Source organism: Mustela nivalis, assembly GCF_964662115.1.
Source record: "Mustela nivalis genome assembly, chromosome: 8".
NCBI classification, from domain to species: domain Eukaryota; kingdom Metazoa; phylum Chordata; class Mammalia; order Carnivora; family Mustelidae; genus Mustela; species Mustela nivalis.
Genome location: NC_139027.1, coordinates 8923319 through 8938831, shown reverse-complemented (window position 1 = coordinate 8938831; position 15513 = coordinate 8923319). Strand labels below are relative to the sequence as shown.

At 35.5% G+C, this 15513-nt stretch overlaps 1 long non-coding RNA gene across 2 annotated transcripts in view; it reads left to right on the top strand.

Moving 5' to 3' along the window:
- The window catches only part of LOC309871050, a 218138-nt gene that overhangs the window by 135406 nt on the left and 67219 nt on the right, over window positions 1–15513 (top strand). The window contains exon 3 of one of the 2 annotated variants that reach the window (XR_014314990.1): window positions 11364–11755. The exons of the other annotated variant lie outside the window; for it this stretch is intronic. This is a non-coding gene — a long non-coding RNA (uncharacterized lncRNA). Of the gene's footprint in view, window positions 1–11363; window positions 11756–15513 lie in introns of those variants that run through there. 2 annotated transcript variants of the gene reach the window in all.

Here is a 15513-nt window from a genome sequence, read left to right as displayed (position 1 = left end):
ATATACATAAGGGCCCAGTGCTTTACTATTCATCAACAATAAGTCTGTTATAATTCAAACTTTCATATATGAGTGGTTCCAGTCTTGAGTTCTCTATTAGTGCACATGACTCTTACTAAAATCTCTGATTATAGTTTCCTGACAGTTAACTGTCTTGTCTGCTTTTAGGAGTGTCTCAGTTCTTTTTCGCCCTTACCCATTCCTGTAAAATATGGAATTGGTTTGCTAATTTGAATTTTTAAATAACCATTAGGATTTTTATTGAAATTGCATTAACTCTTAAGTCACTTTCTAGAGCTGTGACATCTTTCTGTAGGATACGGAGTACTTTTAAATATTTAACAATTTAGGATTTTTTTTTTTATTGTTAATCATTTTGGATTGGTTTTCCCCCGCACACAGTGTCCCCTTAACTAAACTGGTGGATTATATTTTGTCATTTCAGAAATATGTTCTTAGATTATATTTTTAAATCAAACATAAATTTTTTGGGTTTATTTTCTTGTATAAGCCCTAAGTAGGCATAGCTTATGTTTCATTCCTCTCTTCTCAATAGCTATTATGTATGTAGGGGATATTTTTATTTTTCTCCTTTGGTGTTCATTCTGATACACATACTGTAGCTCTTGTGCCAGATATGTAGACCCTCTTAGACCTTGGAGCTGCCAGGTGGACAGTTTTAAGGTGACTAACATTCGTGGTTTGCATGGGAGGGAGGAGTTTCTGGGCTGAAAAGATTTTCAAGGTTCAAAACTGGGAAAGACTCTGGCAAACTGGAAAGACTTGCTTATCATACACAGGACCGAAGGCAGAGGTTTCTGTTTGTTTGTTTGTTTTTGCCCAGCATAAGGGCCATATTTCCATTGTGAATAATAGGAATAGTATTGTTCTTCTATTTCATAGGCCATTTAAATGGATTTAAATGGTATAATCTTGAAATAAGTAGCAAAGTAGTATTCCAAATTAAAATAATTCCAAAATGAACTCCAGGCACAGGTAACTTTGCCAGAAAATTTGCCAAAGAGTTAAAGAAGAAATGATGCCAAACATATACATTCTCCCACATAAATGGAAGAAAAAGGGGGAAATGCTCTGTCTTTCATGATGAGTTCACTCTATTTATATTTGTTTTTAATGTCACCATCACATTGATTTAAAAACACATGACCCAGGACTTATGAAAAAGGAAAATTTATGATTTTAAAACCCTAAATAAATATTAGCAGAAAATTTAGTAAAATACATATTATGTGCAAGTTGTATTTAGTCTTTAAAGTAAGTTAGGGAATATTTTTAAACCAATGTAATTTGACACCTTAATAGAATAATAGAGAAAATTTGAGAATAATCTCAGTACATGCAGATCAGTTAGTTTATAACATTAAATTCTGTTCATATTCTGATACAAGGTAGCTTGTATTTATAACATATAAACAGAATGTATCATACTTGATGGTAGAATGTTGAAAGCTTTTTCTTTGAGATCAGGAACAAGGATGGCAGTGGTATCCACTTTTATTCAAACACCCTCCCCCTCGGAAAAGAAGCCCTATGTAGAGGAATATACCATGTGAATATATTGAAAGACTCAATATCATAATAATGTGATCTGTGTCCAGATTCTACCAGATTTGCCCAATCAAAACTCTAAAAGGATGGATTATTGATCTTGCTAAACTGATTCTAAAATCAGAAGAAAAATTAAAGAGCCAAGAATATCCAAGGCAATCTTGACGATCAAAATGAGAAGACTTGCCCCTAGTGGATATTAAGACAGCATAGTTACTATAATTAAGGTAATGTGGGATTTGTACATAAATAGACAACTAGACCAACAAAGTAAAATAATAAGCTCAGAAGGACATCAGTACATATATAGACAGTTAACTTATGAAAACTGTGGTCACAGAGAGTAGATGCCAAAAAAAAAAGTGTTTTTAATAAATGGTGCTGTGGCTATTTGGTATTCATGTACATATCTGTATCCACAGCTTGTACAGAAATCAATTTTAGTGAATTGTAGATCTGAATGTTAAAGGGGGGAAAAAAGACCTTCAGAAAGGTAACACAGGAGAATTCTTTACAACTTCTGTATAGAAAAATATTTCTTAAACAGGACATAAAAATTATTAAGAATGTAAATATTAATAAATTTGATGACATTAAAATATTTTCTGCTAAAAAAAAGGAATGAGGGGTGTCTGGGTGGCTCAGTGGGTTAAGCCTCTGCCTTTGGCTCAGGTCATGATCCCAGGCTCCTGGCAGCGGGGAGCCTGCTTCCTCCTCTCTCACTGCCTGCCTCTCTGCCTGCTTGTGATCTGTCAAATAACTAAATAAAATCTTTAAAAAAAAAGTAATGACATAAAATGCAGTTACCTCCTGAATGAATGTCTTTGTAATCATATAATTGACAAAAATCGTATCCACAATGTATAAATAAATCTCTCCTATCATTAAGAAAAAAATAAATAAGAATATGCACATGACAATTGAACTGCGCTTCACAAACGAGAATATACACATAATCAAAAAGCATATGAAAAGGTGCTTGAAATTCAATAGGAAAATTAATATTAAAACCTTGAGATAACAGTGCTTTCCCCAACAAAAGGCTAGAAATAAAATTCATAATACGTTTTATAGTAACTGATGGTTGGAAAAAAAATAGGATGAAAATAACTTTTACGAACTTCTTTATACAGTGTAAATTGTTACAAACAACCTAGAGAAAATTTAGTACTATTTACTCTATTAGAAGAATATATATATATATATATATATATATATATATATATATATATATATTTTAAAGATTGTTTGAGAGAAGCATGCAAATGCAGGGAGGGGAGAGAGAGAGAGAGCTTGCCCGCAAGCTCATACAGAAACAGGGGGAGGGGCACAATGAGACAGAGAAGCAGACTCCCCACTGAGCAGGGATCCAGATGGGGAACTGGACCCCAGGACCTGGGATCATAACCCAGGGGAATGTTATGGGTAACATAACCTGGGACATATGTTATGGGGAACATAACCTGGGACAAAGACAGATGCTTAAGTGAGCCAATCAGGTGCTGGAAGATATATATTCTTTATGCTGTTGAAATTTTACTCCTGGGTATATAACTAAGAGAAGTTCACATATGTGCACAAAAAAGGCATTTAACAGAATGTTTTCACTGATATTATTATAGCACATCAACTCTGGAAATAACCCATCAGCAGTAGAATGAGTGTAAACAAGGTGTTACATGTAGTGAGTGTGGTGACATGCAGCATGAGACGGAGCTGCCTCTACAGGCAGCATGAAAGGAGGAAGGAGACCATGTTAGGAAAGAAAATGAACATTCCTGTGAAGGATTGGCACACTTATACTTGTGATTCTGTCAGTTTTTGTTTCAAAATTATGAATTGGAAAGACACAGCCGAATTGATGAGAAAAAATTTTCCTAAGGAGGGGTACCATGGAATAGAACTAGGAGCAAAATTAGGATTTCAATGGTATTTGTAATTAATTATTTTATTTAAAGTATCTGAGATCATGGTCTTTTTAAGGAAAATTAGATAATTGCGTGCACATTGGTTAGTTATTTTCAACTTTCAGTATTTTAAAAAAATTTCCGAATTAGAATATTTTAAATCAATGTGAATTGATGAATCCTCAACAGATCAATTAGGGAATTGATTATGTGTGCCATTGCTTCCGGGGGTTGCAAATAGAGCCTGGAATATATTCAGGACATTTCATCCAGCAGCTAGAAAATATTGATTGTATTGAGTGCGAATGGCCATTATTCCTGCCTTAGAGATCTAGTGAACATCCATATGAGCTTTCACTGCTCTACTGCAGAGCTCCCCAAACTCTGCTTCTCCTAATCCATGTTGATTCATCCCATTCTGACATTTCTAAGCTTGAGACACTTTAATGCCTGCCTATGTTTCTACCATAATTCTTCAAATCAGTAGCACAATATTCTAGGACCCCCCCCCCATCCTCTGCTCCATACATCTCATTTTTGCAGTGTCCCCTCATAAAAACCATTGTAACCAGACTTGACTGGGTGCTTTCAATCCCAGAGTTCTGTTTTGTTCATTTTCATATATTAAGATGATCACATTTTTTCTGATAGCATGGTAAATTACCTAAATTTTTAATGTTCTAAACAAAGTGTACAGAATACACACTCAGGCCACAGAGCTGCCCTGTGTAATACCATGCCTTTAGATGCAGGGGTGCCTGGGGGCGTAGTGGGTTCAGCCACTGACTCTTGGTTTCAGCTCAGATTGTGATCTCATGTTTGTGGATTCGAGCCCCATGTCTGGCTCTATGCTCAGCACAGAGTCTGCCTAAATTTCTCTCTTCCTTTCCCTCTGCCCCTTCCCCCATGCTATCTCTCTTAAAAAAAAAAAAATCTTTCAGATAAATAAATAAATAAACAATAAAACAAACCTGATCAAACTTGCTCTGTACTCAGCATATAGTTCTTTGCAACAGTTTCACATAAACTTGAAAAACATATGTGCTCTTCTGTTGTTGGCTATAAGGTTCAGTTGTCACATCTATGAATGTGTCAAATAGATCAATATTTAATTATACAGATTAAATTTTCTGAACCTTTACAGATTCTTTTTGTCTTCTTGTTCTATAGGTTACTGAGAAAGATGTGTTAAATCTCCCACTATAGCTATGGATTTTTTTTCCTTTTTAAGTTATGCCAAATTTCACTTTACATATTTTAAGGATACAGTTTTAGGTTCATATATATTTAAAATTTTTACATCTCTCTGGTCGATTGACTTTTATCATTAAAAATGTTCCTTTTTTTTATCTCTGGTCATGCGGCTTGCCCTGAAGCCTTCTTTGTCCAGTATTAGAATAGCTCAATCAATTTCTACATCATGTCTTTCATCATTCTTTCCCTTTCAACTGTTCTGTCTCATTGTCTTAGACTTGGTTCCTAGGAATAGATTCTGGGACAGATAGTAGCATCCAGACTTACTGGGAGGTGCTTAGGTATACCTATAAATAAGTGATTAAGACAAGATTGGTCACAAAGAGAAGCTCATTACAATGTGATTGTGACAGAGGGTTCAGAGGGTCCCATAAAGAGTTTTGGAACTGGGATGTCTCTTTCCAGCTGCCCATAATTAGGGTGAGGAAACCAGGACTTTTATCCCCAGCAGTTATCCGCCAAGGGCCACCTCTGGGAGGTGATGTCACCTTAGGCATGCAGTTCACTGCATTCGAGAGTAAATTCCAAAGCAGGATGCAGCTGTGGGTGTATAATCCCAGCAGTTGGGAATGTGTGCAAAAGCCCAAAAATGGGATCCAGGTGGAGCAAAATAGTATCATGAAAGTATAGTAATAGTATAATGAAATAATTATATTTAAGGTATATCCTTTTCCAGGAATCTATTATTTGGTGTACTCTTTTTATTAAATTTTAAATATTAATCTTTAATTTGATTACATTCTATTCACAATTAACATAATAACTGATATATTAGGTTGAAGTCAACCATTAACTTTGGTTAGAAAGCAAAAGAAATGTGATTCACCTATGCTGTGCTCCTTTTTCCTTCCGTTTTGGATTTCATTTTGATAAAGAATTATATCCTATGTGAGTGATGTTTGTGCTAACTAACCTTATTGTGTTAATAATTTCCTGATGTATACATATATCAAATCATTACACTGTACAGATTAAACTGACACAATGTTATAGGTCAATTACATCTCAAAGCTGGAAGAAAAAAAAAAAGGATGAGTGTGTTTCCCCCTCTATTTGTTGTTAGCCATACATTTCTTTACTATTCTATTAGGTGGTTACCATAGAGGTATAAATTAATACTTTTATTTATGAACAGTACAGAAACCTTGGGAGAATTTTGGAATATCTACTCTTCTCCAACCTACAGAACCATCCCTCGAAAATCACTGTACAATAATTTTTGCAAGGCCTCTCTCAATATAGACAATTAGATTTAAAAATCTATGAATAAAAATTTATGGGACCATGTGAGGTCCCATAATTACTATTTATTAGTTAATATTCAGGCTAGAGAATACACTAGGAAACTGTGTGTTTGCTTATTGACCTAAGTGTGTATAAAAATTTTTTGCAGTGTCTAGACATCACCTTCTGCTTAGGTCTAGAATTCATCTCTTCAAGGCTATTATCAAATTTCATGTCTCCCACTTAGAGAATAAGAGAGTGAGGCTATCACTTGCTATCCCATGGCTTTTCAAAATGTTTATATTGAAATAATACAGATTCTCTTATCTCTAACTTCATTTATTTAATGCAGGTTACATAATTACTCATGACGCTGCATCACTCACTTATTGCTTTTGTGAATTTCGGCTTCCAATGCAAACATTGTTACTGAACTTTGTCAATGATGACCACAAATGTGATTCTCTCCCAGAGTATGCAAGAAAATATAAAAGATACTTCATTTTCTGGTCTTGTTAAATTAACTATTCAGAATTTTATAGTCTAAATGTAGAGTAACACATCTCCTAGCCACATCTTTTCTTGAACTTTTTAAGCTATATCCCTCAGTTCCTAAAACAAGCTTTTTTCAGTGTTGACCTTGTCTTGTCCTGCTTTCTCCACACTGCTACCAGTAAGGAGGATAAGCAAGGGGGTTGTGGGCAGGTCTTTTTCATGTTTCTCAACCAGCATGGCTCAAAACTGCTTGTTTATACAGTCTCTAGGTCTACCACCCTTAGAATGTGAAGAACATATAGTTCTGGAGAAAGGAGATTGTCTCTATCATTATAGCACATCAATTTTCTTAACTTAGGAAGTCCTGAGCATGGCGAATCATGGAAATACTTCCATTATTTTTTTTTTTAAGATTTTATTTATTTATTTGACAGAGACCACAAGTAGTCAGAGAGAGAGAGGAGGAAGCAGGCTCCCTGCCAAGCAGAGAGCCCGATGCGGGGTTCAATCCCTGGGATCATGACCTGAGCTGAAGGCAGAGGCTTTAACCCACTGAGCCACCCAGGCACCCCTATTTCCATTATTTTGACACTTTTTTCTCTCCTTCTATGTGACAAGGTACTTATATGTCGGACCTTTTTACCATGTCATGTATCTTTCTTATGCTCTTCTCTGTTTCTATTATATATAATTTTCTTTCTCTTGTTTGGGCCCTGAAATATACATATATTTTTTTAAATTATTTTTCAGCTGACAAATATTCTTTTCACCTGTCTAATAATTTGTTAAACCTGCTTAAGTTTTTAGTTTCAGCCATCATATTATTTAAATCTATAAAATTCATTTTATTCTTTAAAATTAGGCCCTATTCTCTATTTAAATTTTGAATCTTATAATTTAATTATTTTAAAACATAAATTTTGGCCACTATAAAGCCTGTGTCCAATAATTTCAATATCTGGATATCATGGAGATCTGTTTCTTTCTTTTTTCTTGTTTTCTTACTATTCTGTCACTTTTTTCTTCTCCAAGGATGCTTTTTATAACTGTCAAATATTATGTATGAAGATTATAAAAATCACCAGATACTCAGAGTAGTACTGTGTTCCTGCAGGAAGACTTTACTGGGCTTTTTAGGCAGCTTTCTTCAGGCAGTTTTTCAGGGTCATTTCTTTTATCAGAGGTTGAGATTATTTGAACTTAGATCTAGGTCCTTGAGAGACTAGTCAATTTTTGGATCACCTTTTCTCCTAAAGTATATCCCTCTGGAGTTAAAAAACAAAAAAACAAAAAAAAAAAAAACAAAAAACAAAACAAAACAACAACAACAAAAAAAACAGTCTGTTTGCTTGTTTCCTTTCCTTTTTAACCATATTATCTGCTCCCTGTAAGTCCCTGAGCTCCAAATTCTCACTCTGACCTCAACTTCTGTGGGACTGGGGGGAATACTGACTACCTTCTCAGCCTCTTAGCTCCATTTTTGCCATTGTAGTTAACAAACAACTTCCTCCTGGGAAAGGACACCCAAACACTGGGATCACCTATTCTTACTTTTTTCCTGGCTCCTGGCCTGGCAATTTATCAATGTCTTGATAGCATTCTAATACCTTCAAACATATTTCACATCTTCGTTTTCTAAATTTTCCATTTGTTTTAGTGAGATGAATGGTCTGAAACAAGTAATTCAGCCATTATTAGTAGGTTGCTCCGTCAGATCGCAAAAAAAAAAAAATTCATATTGTTCTAATTCAACCTAAAATACAATTATATACTCTATGCATGGTATATAGCTAGTCATACAATAAACACATGGGGAACACATTATTAAACACAAAACTGTGCAACATGCATAAAAAGTTGGAAAAGACATAACCTAATAGTCAAGAATCTTCAGCCACATATTGGGAAGGTTTAAAATTAGCATTTAGATATAAGTAAATATTAGTGTAAGGATAGAAGCAAATATTAGAATTTAAATTACTTTCAGATTCACCTGAGATTGATGGAGTGACTCTTTAAATCCATTCTAGGAACTTTTAATAATATTCATAAAAATTGGTGACGCAGTTTTTTTTTTTTTTTTTTCTATTTTACAATGAAGACATTGAGATTTGGGAAGTAAGTTTCTTGCTTAGTATCACGCAGCTAGATGTTGGAACACAGATTTGGACACATATTGAAAATATGTACTGTGTGTTCCTTAAATTTTAGTGTTCCTTCCCTTCTACAAGGCTGCTTCACTGAACCACACTCAGAAATTTTGCATTATCTTTATTTGGGTTTTGAATGAAATAACATAACTTTCATTCTGCACTATTTAGGACAGAATCTAACTAGGCATGCAAACAATTCATACTTTTTCCTTAATTATACAAAACTTTCAAGTATATATTAATTAACTTGAGTTTTACCCTTGCTCCTAAGTCAGAATGAGGTTCTTCCACTTCTCTACTTTGATTTAGGTCATGGCTTAAATGGTTATTCTCCTCTGTGACTCCTGACTCCATGAGAATCATGTGGTTTGTGAGTCAACTTATATCTAATGTAAATTTATGTTTACATATCAATTATTTACCATTATTAGTTCAGGACAATTTTTTCTCTGACTTTAGGAAGAGAGACACTAGATTTTCAAAACAGAATCTAAATTTATCCTTAAGAATTTTGACAAATTGAAATTGCTTGAAAGTGACAGTAATTTTGCAAATCAGGCAGGAAGACTTCCTAGTTCTATTACAAATGCTTTTGTATGTCTATTAAGAGAAGCAGGTTCCAAGGATCAGACTATGAATCTTGGATTTAAATTTTAGAATCTGTGGTGCCTGGGTGGCTCAGTTGGTTAAGCAACTGCCTTTGGCTCAGGTCATGATCCTGGAGTCTCGGGATCAAGTCCCACATCAGGCTCTCTGTTCTCAGTGAGTTTGCTTCTCCCTCTGACCCTCTCCCCTCTTATGCTTTCCCTCTCTCAAGTAAATAAGTAAAATCTTTTAAAAAAATAAATAAATTTAGAATCTGGTTTCTTAAATTGTACCATGATAAGATAGAGAAATTAACAAAGGGTATTATAATAATAGCTTTCTGTTCTATTAAGTTTTGTGGTAGAGTTTCTCTCAACACTTAGTTTTAAGTCTATGGAATTGAAGTATTTTAGAATTCAGACACACATATTAATTTCCTATATATTTAACAATGTGAATCCTTACCTTTACTGATACTTCAGAATATCTATGATCTTTCCACATCTATGCTTTATCACCATGATAATGTTTTATCAGATGTCTCTAAAAACATTTATCTTTACCATACTCTTCTGTTTGTTACATTATTTTCTGCCTGGTTTCTGTGTAGGACAATCTCCACATTTACTCTTATTATATATTTTCTATAATTTTATATATTTTCTATAATTTTAATATTACTTAAAATCTATATTCAGAGAGCATTTCTTTTTTAAAGTTTTTTTGTTTGTTTTTGTTTGACAGAGATCACAAGCAGGCAGAGAGACAGGCAGAGAAGGAGGGTGCAGGCTCCCTGCTGAGCAGAGAGCCTGATGCAGGGCTCTAAGACTTGAGATCAAGACTTGATCAAGGCAGAGGCTTAACTTACTGAGCCACCCATGGGACCCCAGAGGGCATTTCTTTTGTGAAAAAATGTAAAATAAACTAGCCAGAATTATACCCATTCTTTGGTATTCACAAAAAATTTATGAGTAATAACTTATTTTTCACTGTTTGCCATCTTTTTCTTCTATCTGAATTATTATGCTAATAAACCAACCATTTGGGGATGATGAATTTTAATTTTCTTCTGATTCTGGAAACTAATAGTTATTAGGATATCAAAGGTTTTGTTTTACAAATGTCTCAAACTATCTACTTTCTTCCTTCAGCAATCACTGACTACTCAGACACCTTATTTTAATTTCATTTTAAATTATTCTCTCCCTAAAATATAAAGAATATATAAAAAGAATTTGGCTAAAAGTATATACTTATATGATTCATAGTATATAGATGTATATCATACTTACATATTTTTTCTTGAGATACCTGGAATGGAGGGTTTTGTGTTTTTTTAATTTAAGTTTTATCTAATGTAAAGAAATGTAAAATGAATTACTTCCTTTCTCTTTTTTTATTCTTAACTACTTTCCTAATTTGTAAAGTAACCTCCCAACTACTCTGATTCTGTTAATACACTGTTGCTCATTTTACTTTCTCTCCATGCCATTTCTCATAAAAGGTCTTCTTATAGTGATCTTTCCTCCCTCTTTCAACAAGAGTTTCCTCCAGAGACATTTGTCCAAGACATTCCAATGTCTTCAAGACATTTTTTTTAAAAGATTTATTTATTTTATTATAAAGAGAGCAGGAAAGAGCCTGCACACGCCCACTGGAGATGGGGGGAGGGGTAGGAGGGATCTAATCTCAAGCAGACTTCCTGCTGAGCACAGACCTGCCCTTGGCTCCATCCCACAACCAAAGCCTTTAAACCTTTCTAACAAACATCCTCCCTGAGGTCCTCCTAGTGGCTGATCACAGGGTTGACTTAACTGGTTCTCTTCCACTCCCAAAGCACCATTCATCACACAAAGTAGGCAACCCAAATTGCTCTTTAAATGTTAACTAATGACTTTGTTTTACATGAATAAATCCTATTTATTATGTATGATTTGAAGACCTATTGTGATCCTGAAGGGCTGGTGGAGAATTGACAATCTGTTCTTATCTGAATGTTCTGGAGCTAAATCTGTCTTACCTGGCTTTGGAATCAGATTGGCTTTGGTGGGATTTGGGGGGAAATTACTTAAACTGTTGTGACTCAAGATCTGTAAGACAAGAATTATTGTTAGCGAATTTTTTTTTTTTTTTTTTTTTTTTTTTGTAAAGATGACTTTTCCATTCTGTCCTGCAGGCTCTAAGTGCCCCTCAGCTCAAGATCAGGACTTTACATCTCTGTGTCCATCCCAGCATGTGGCTGACATCTAGCAGCCATTTACAATATGGGTGAGATGAACAGACGGGTAATGAAATTATTAATGCTCATGAGGATGAAAACAATTCTCAGGGCTGATAGTCTCAAGGAAGAATTCCCAGAGAGGCTGAGAACTGATCCTTGGCACTGAAGGACACGTGAGACCGAAAAGAAAAGGAAAGAATTTTTCAGCTGTGCTTCTAGACAAAAAGTGTATCTCCGTGATAATCATGTGAAAATGTTTTCCGGATGTCAAAGCACATGAAGTATTGATTAATGCAGGTGTTTATGGTGAATTTCCCTAAACATTTCATATCTGTGCAAGATTTATATTTGCTTCACCCAATAAACAGAAATTACTTTAAATTTCTAATCAGTTTGCCTGCATTGCTGGAATTTGAAATAGTTAGAATTTAATTCCTTAAAAATTGTTGGTTCTCTTTCCCCTTCATTCATTTCCCCCTCCCTTTTCTGGTCAGCGTGAAGCCAAGGGGTAGGGGGAGGTCCCAAAGAGCAACAACAAAAAAAACCCAAAACCAAAAAGCAAAAACAGAGCAAATCATTTGATAGGTCCGGGTGCCCTCTAGTGGCAAATCCAATCACCAGCCTAAGGACCGCTCAGTCAGGCAGAGGGTCATTGATTTGCTGCCAGGTCCTTCCCACCTCTTCCAGGGGATGCTCTCCTAGGCTCCAAACGCAGAATAGACACTAACACACTTGAAACAATAGCTGGGTAATAGATAGAGAAATTCAGTAAGACTAAGAGGAACTAAATTATAGTTACACTTTTTTTTTTTTAAAGCTTTATTTATTTATTTATTTATTTGACAGGGTGTGGAGGCAAGAGGAGAGAAAGAAGCAGACTCTGCTTAGTGTGAAGTCTGACTCAAGCTCAATCCCAGGACCCTGAGATCATGACCTGAGCTGAAACCAAGAGTTGGTTGCTTAACTAACTGACCCATCCAAGGGCATGTATACCTACACATTTAAAAAAGTATTGTTTTTTCCAGAAGCAGTATAACCTTGAGCCAGTCATTAAATTGCACCAAGCTCCATTATCCTCATTTTTAAAAAGGAGATATTTCTATGTCCCCAAAATTCCACAGGAATAGAGCATAAATTATATTAAAATGTTTCATTATCTAAGTGACTGGAATAAAAGGGTATATCATTATTATATTTTTATGGTATATAATTCAAATAATATGAATTTAAATGTATTTATTCAGTAAGCTGACTTTTTATTATTGACCAGAAATATGGATAACTCGGTCTAGGATGGTGTGAAAAATATTAAAGTTAAGAAAATAACTATATTTTGTGTAAAATTGTATCTACGTAATTATTCCTTCACCAAGTATATATAAATCAAATTTTTAAAAAATATTTTCAATTCAGAAAAGAAAGATTCATTTGGAAAAAGAGCATCAAGTCAATTATTAAATATTTACTTATTCATTCATTCAGCAGATAATTTAAATACAATCTGTTTTGTGCTAGATATTAGTGTAGGACTAAGAAAAACATGATGAATTCCTATTTGGAGCTAATGTTTCAGGAAATAAGCACAAACTAGGTAAATAATCATATTACAAATGTAGATCTAGCACTCTGAAAATGCCAGAAAATGAAATATATAACACAAGGATGTTTAATAAGGAAAATTGTATTAGCTGGGAAAATATTGAGAGAATGAAGTCTGGAGTAAAAATGTAAGCATTATAAGAGCCATGAGTTAGGGTGGATTTGGGAGAAAGAAAAATATTCCAGGCAATAGCAGATATGGAAGGGGGGAAAGGTTCATTGAAAGACTGAAAATATCAGAAAGCAAGAGGAAATACTGTGTTTGAAAAGGCAGGAAATCTCAGTGGGCATCATCAGCATCAGCATCATGGCCACATGAAGGACACTAATTATTCTTAGAGTTGCTCATTTTGCAACTTCAGTTATACTGTTGTTTCCTTCTGGAATTTTGTGACTTAAAAGTAACTTCAAGAAACTAGTTTCTTAAAGAGGCAACCCACGGAATGGGAGAAGATATTTTCAAATGACAGTACAGACACAAGGTTGATATCCAGGATCTATAAAGAACTTCTCAAACTCAACACACACACAAAACAGATAATCATGTCAAAAAATGGGCAGAAGACATGAACAGACACTTCCCAATGAAGACATACAAATGGCTCTCAGACACATGAAAAAAATGTTCATCATCACTAGCCATCAGGGAGATTCAAATTAAAACCACATTGAGATACCACCTTACACCAGTTAGAATGGCCAAAATTAGCAAGACAGGAAACAACATGTGTTGTAGGGGTTGTGGAGAAAGGGGAACCCTCTTCCACTGTTGGTGGGAATGCAAGTCGGTGCAGCCACTTTGGAAAACAGTGTGGAGATTCCTCAAGAAATTAAAAATAGAGCTTCCCTATGACTCTGCCATTACACTACTGGGTATTTATCCCAACGATACAGATGTAGTGAAGAGAAGGGCCATCTGTACCCCAATGTTTATAGCAGCAAGGGCCACAGTCCCCAAACTGGAAAGAACCAAAATGCCCTTCAACAGATGAATAGATAAGGAAGATGTGGTCCATATACACTATGGAGTATTATGCCTCCATCAGAAAGGATGAATACCCAACTTTTGTGTCAACATGGACGGGACTGGAAGAGATTATGCTGAGTGAAATAAGTTAAGCAGAGAGAGTCAATTATCATATGGTTTTACTTATTTGTGGAGCATAACACATAACATGGAAGACATAGGGAGATGGAGAGGAGAAGGGAGCTGAGGGAAATTGGAAGGGGAGGTGAACCATGAGAGACTATGGACTCTGAAAAACAGTCTGAGGGTTTTGAAGGGGTGGGGGGTGGGAGGTTGGGGGAGCCATGTGGTGGGTATTATGGAGGGCATGGATTGCATGGAGCACTGGGTGTGGTGCATAAACAATGAATTTTTTTCTTTCTTTCTTTCTTTCCTTTTATTTTCTTTTCTTTTCTGTTTGTTTGTTTTTTTAGAGAGGCCATTTAAAGCTACACACGCCACCCTAACATACATATACACAGGAGCTCATACACAAAAAGTGCAGACTATTGTATATGTTTATTATTTCTAACAAAGAATTTAAAAACAAGTAGAATGTACAGTTTCCTTAGTATTTATCAATTGATAAAATCAGATACATTTGTGTTAAAAGTTTCATGTTCTATAAAAATATATTAACATCATAAATATATGTTTTTATGCTTCCTTTCTTGGCTCCTTCTTTTGTTGTTGTTTTTTCCTTTGTTTTGAATAAGATGTTTTCTCATGTTCCCAGTGATCCTCAATTCTGAGTGGTCTTGCCCCTGTTTTATATGCCCCTTGCCTTGGGGTTGAACTGGATCTAGTTATCAACTTGCTTCTAACAGATAGAATTTGGCAAAAATGACAGAATGCCTCTTCTCAGGTTACCAAGACGATGATTTCATCGTGTAGACATTTTCTCTCCAGCTCTTCTCCTAGGAAGGCTCTAATGAAGGGGGTCCGTTGTGAGCGAGAGTTGAGGGCCATCTCTGGCCAATGGCTGGTGAGAACCAAGGCCCTCAGTCTCAAGCCCCAAAGGAGCTGAGTCCTGCCAGCAATGACCAAGGCAGCTTGGATGTAGATCTTACCCCAGACACTTGAGGTGATTTTGCCCCCAGTCAACATCTTTGATTGAAGCCTTGTGAATAAGGTAATTGTCCATTCTGGTTCACCTGTGGCTGAGAGGTTTCTCTGGATGTGGGACTTCCAGTTTTAAAACCCGGCAAAGCCTTGGGCAAACCAGGATAAGTTGGTCATCCTACTTGTAAGAGACTGAGCCAGGAGATGCACAAAAATAGTGAGATAATAAATGTGTGTTGCAGAGGTGCCTGAGTGGCTCAGTGGGTTAAATGTCAGACTCTTGATTTCAGCTCAGATCATGATGTCAGGGTTGTGAGATTGAGCCCTGCCCTGTGCTCCATGCTCAGTGGAGAGTCTGCTTGAGATTCCTTCTTCTCTCCTTCTGCCCCTCCCCTGCCCTCGCTACTCTCTTGCTCTCTCTAAAATAAGTAAATAAAT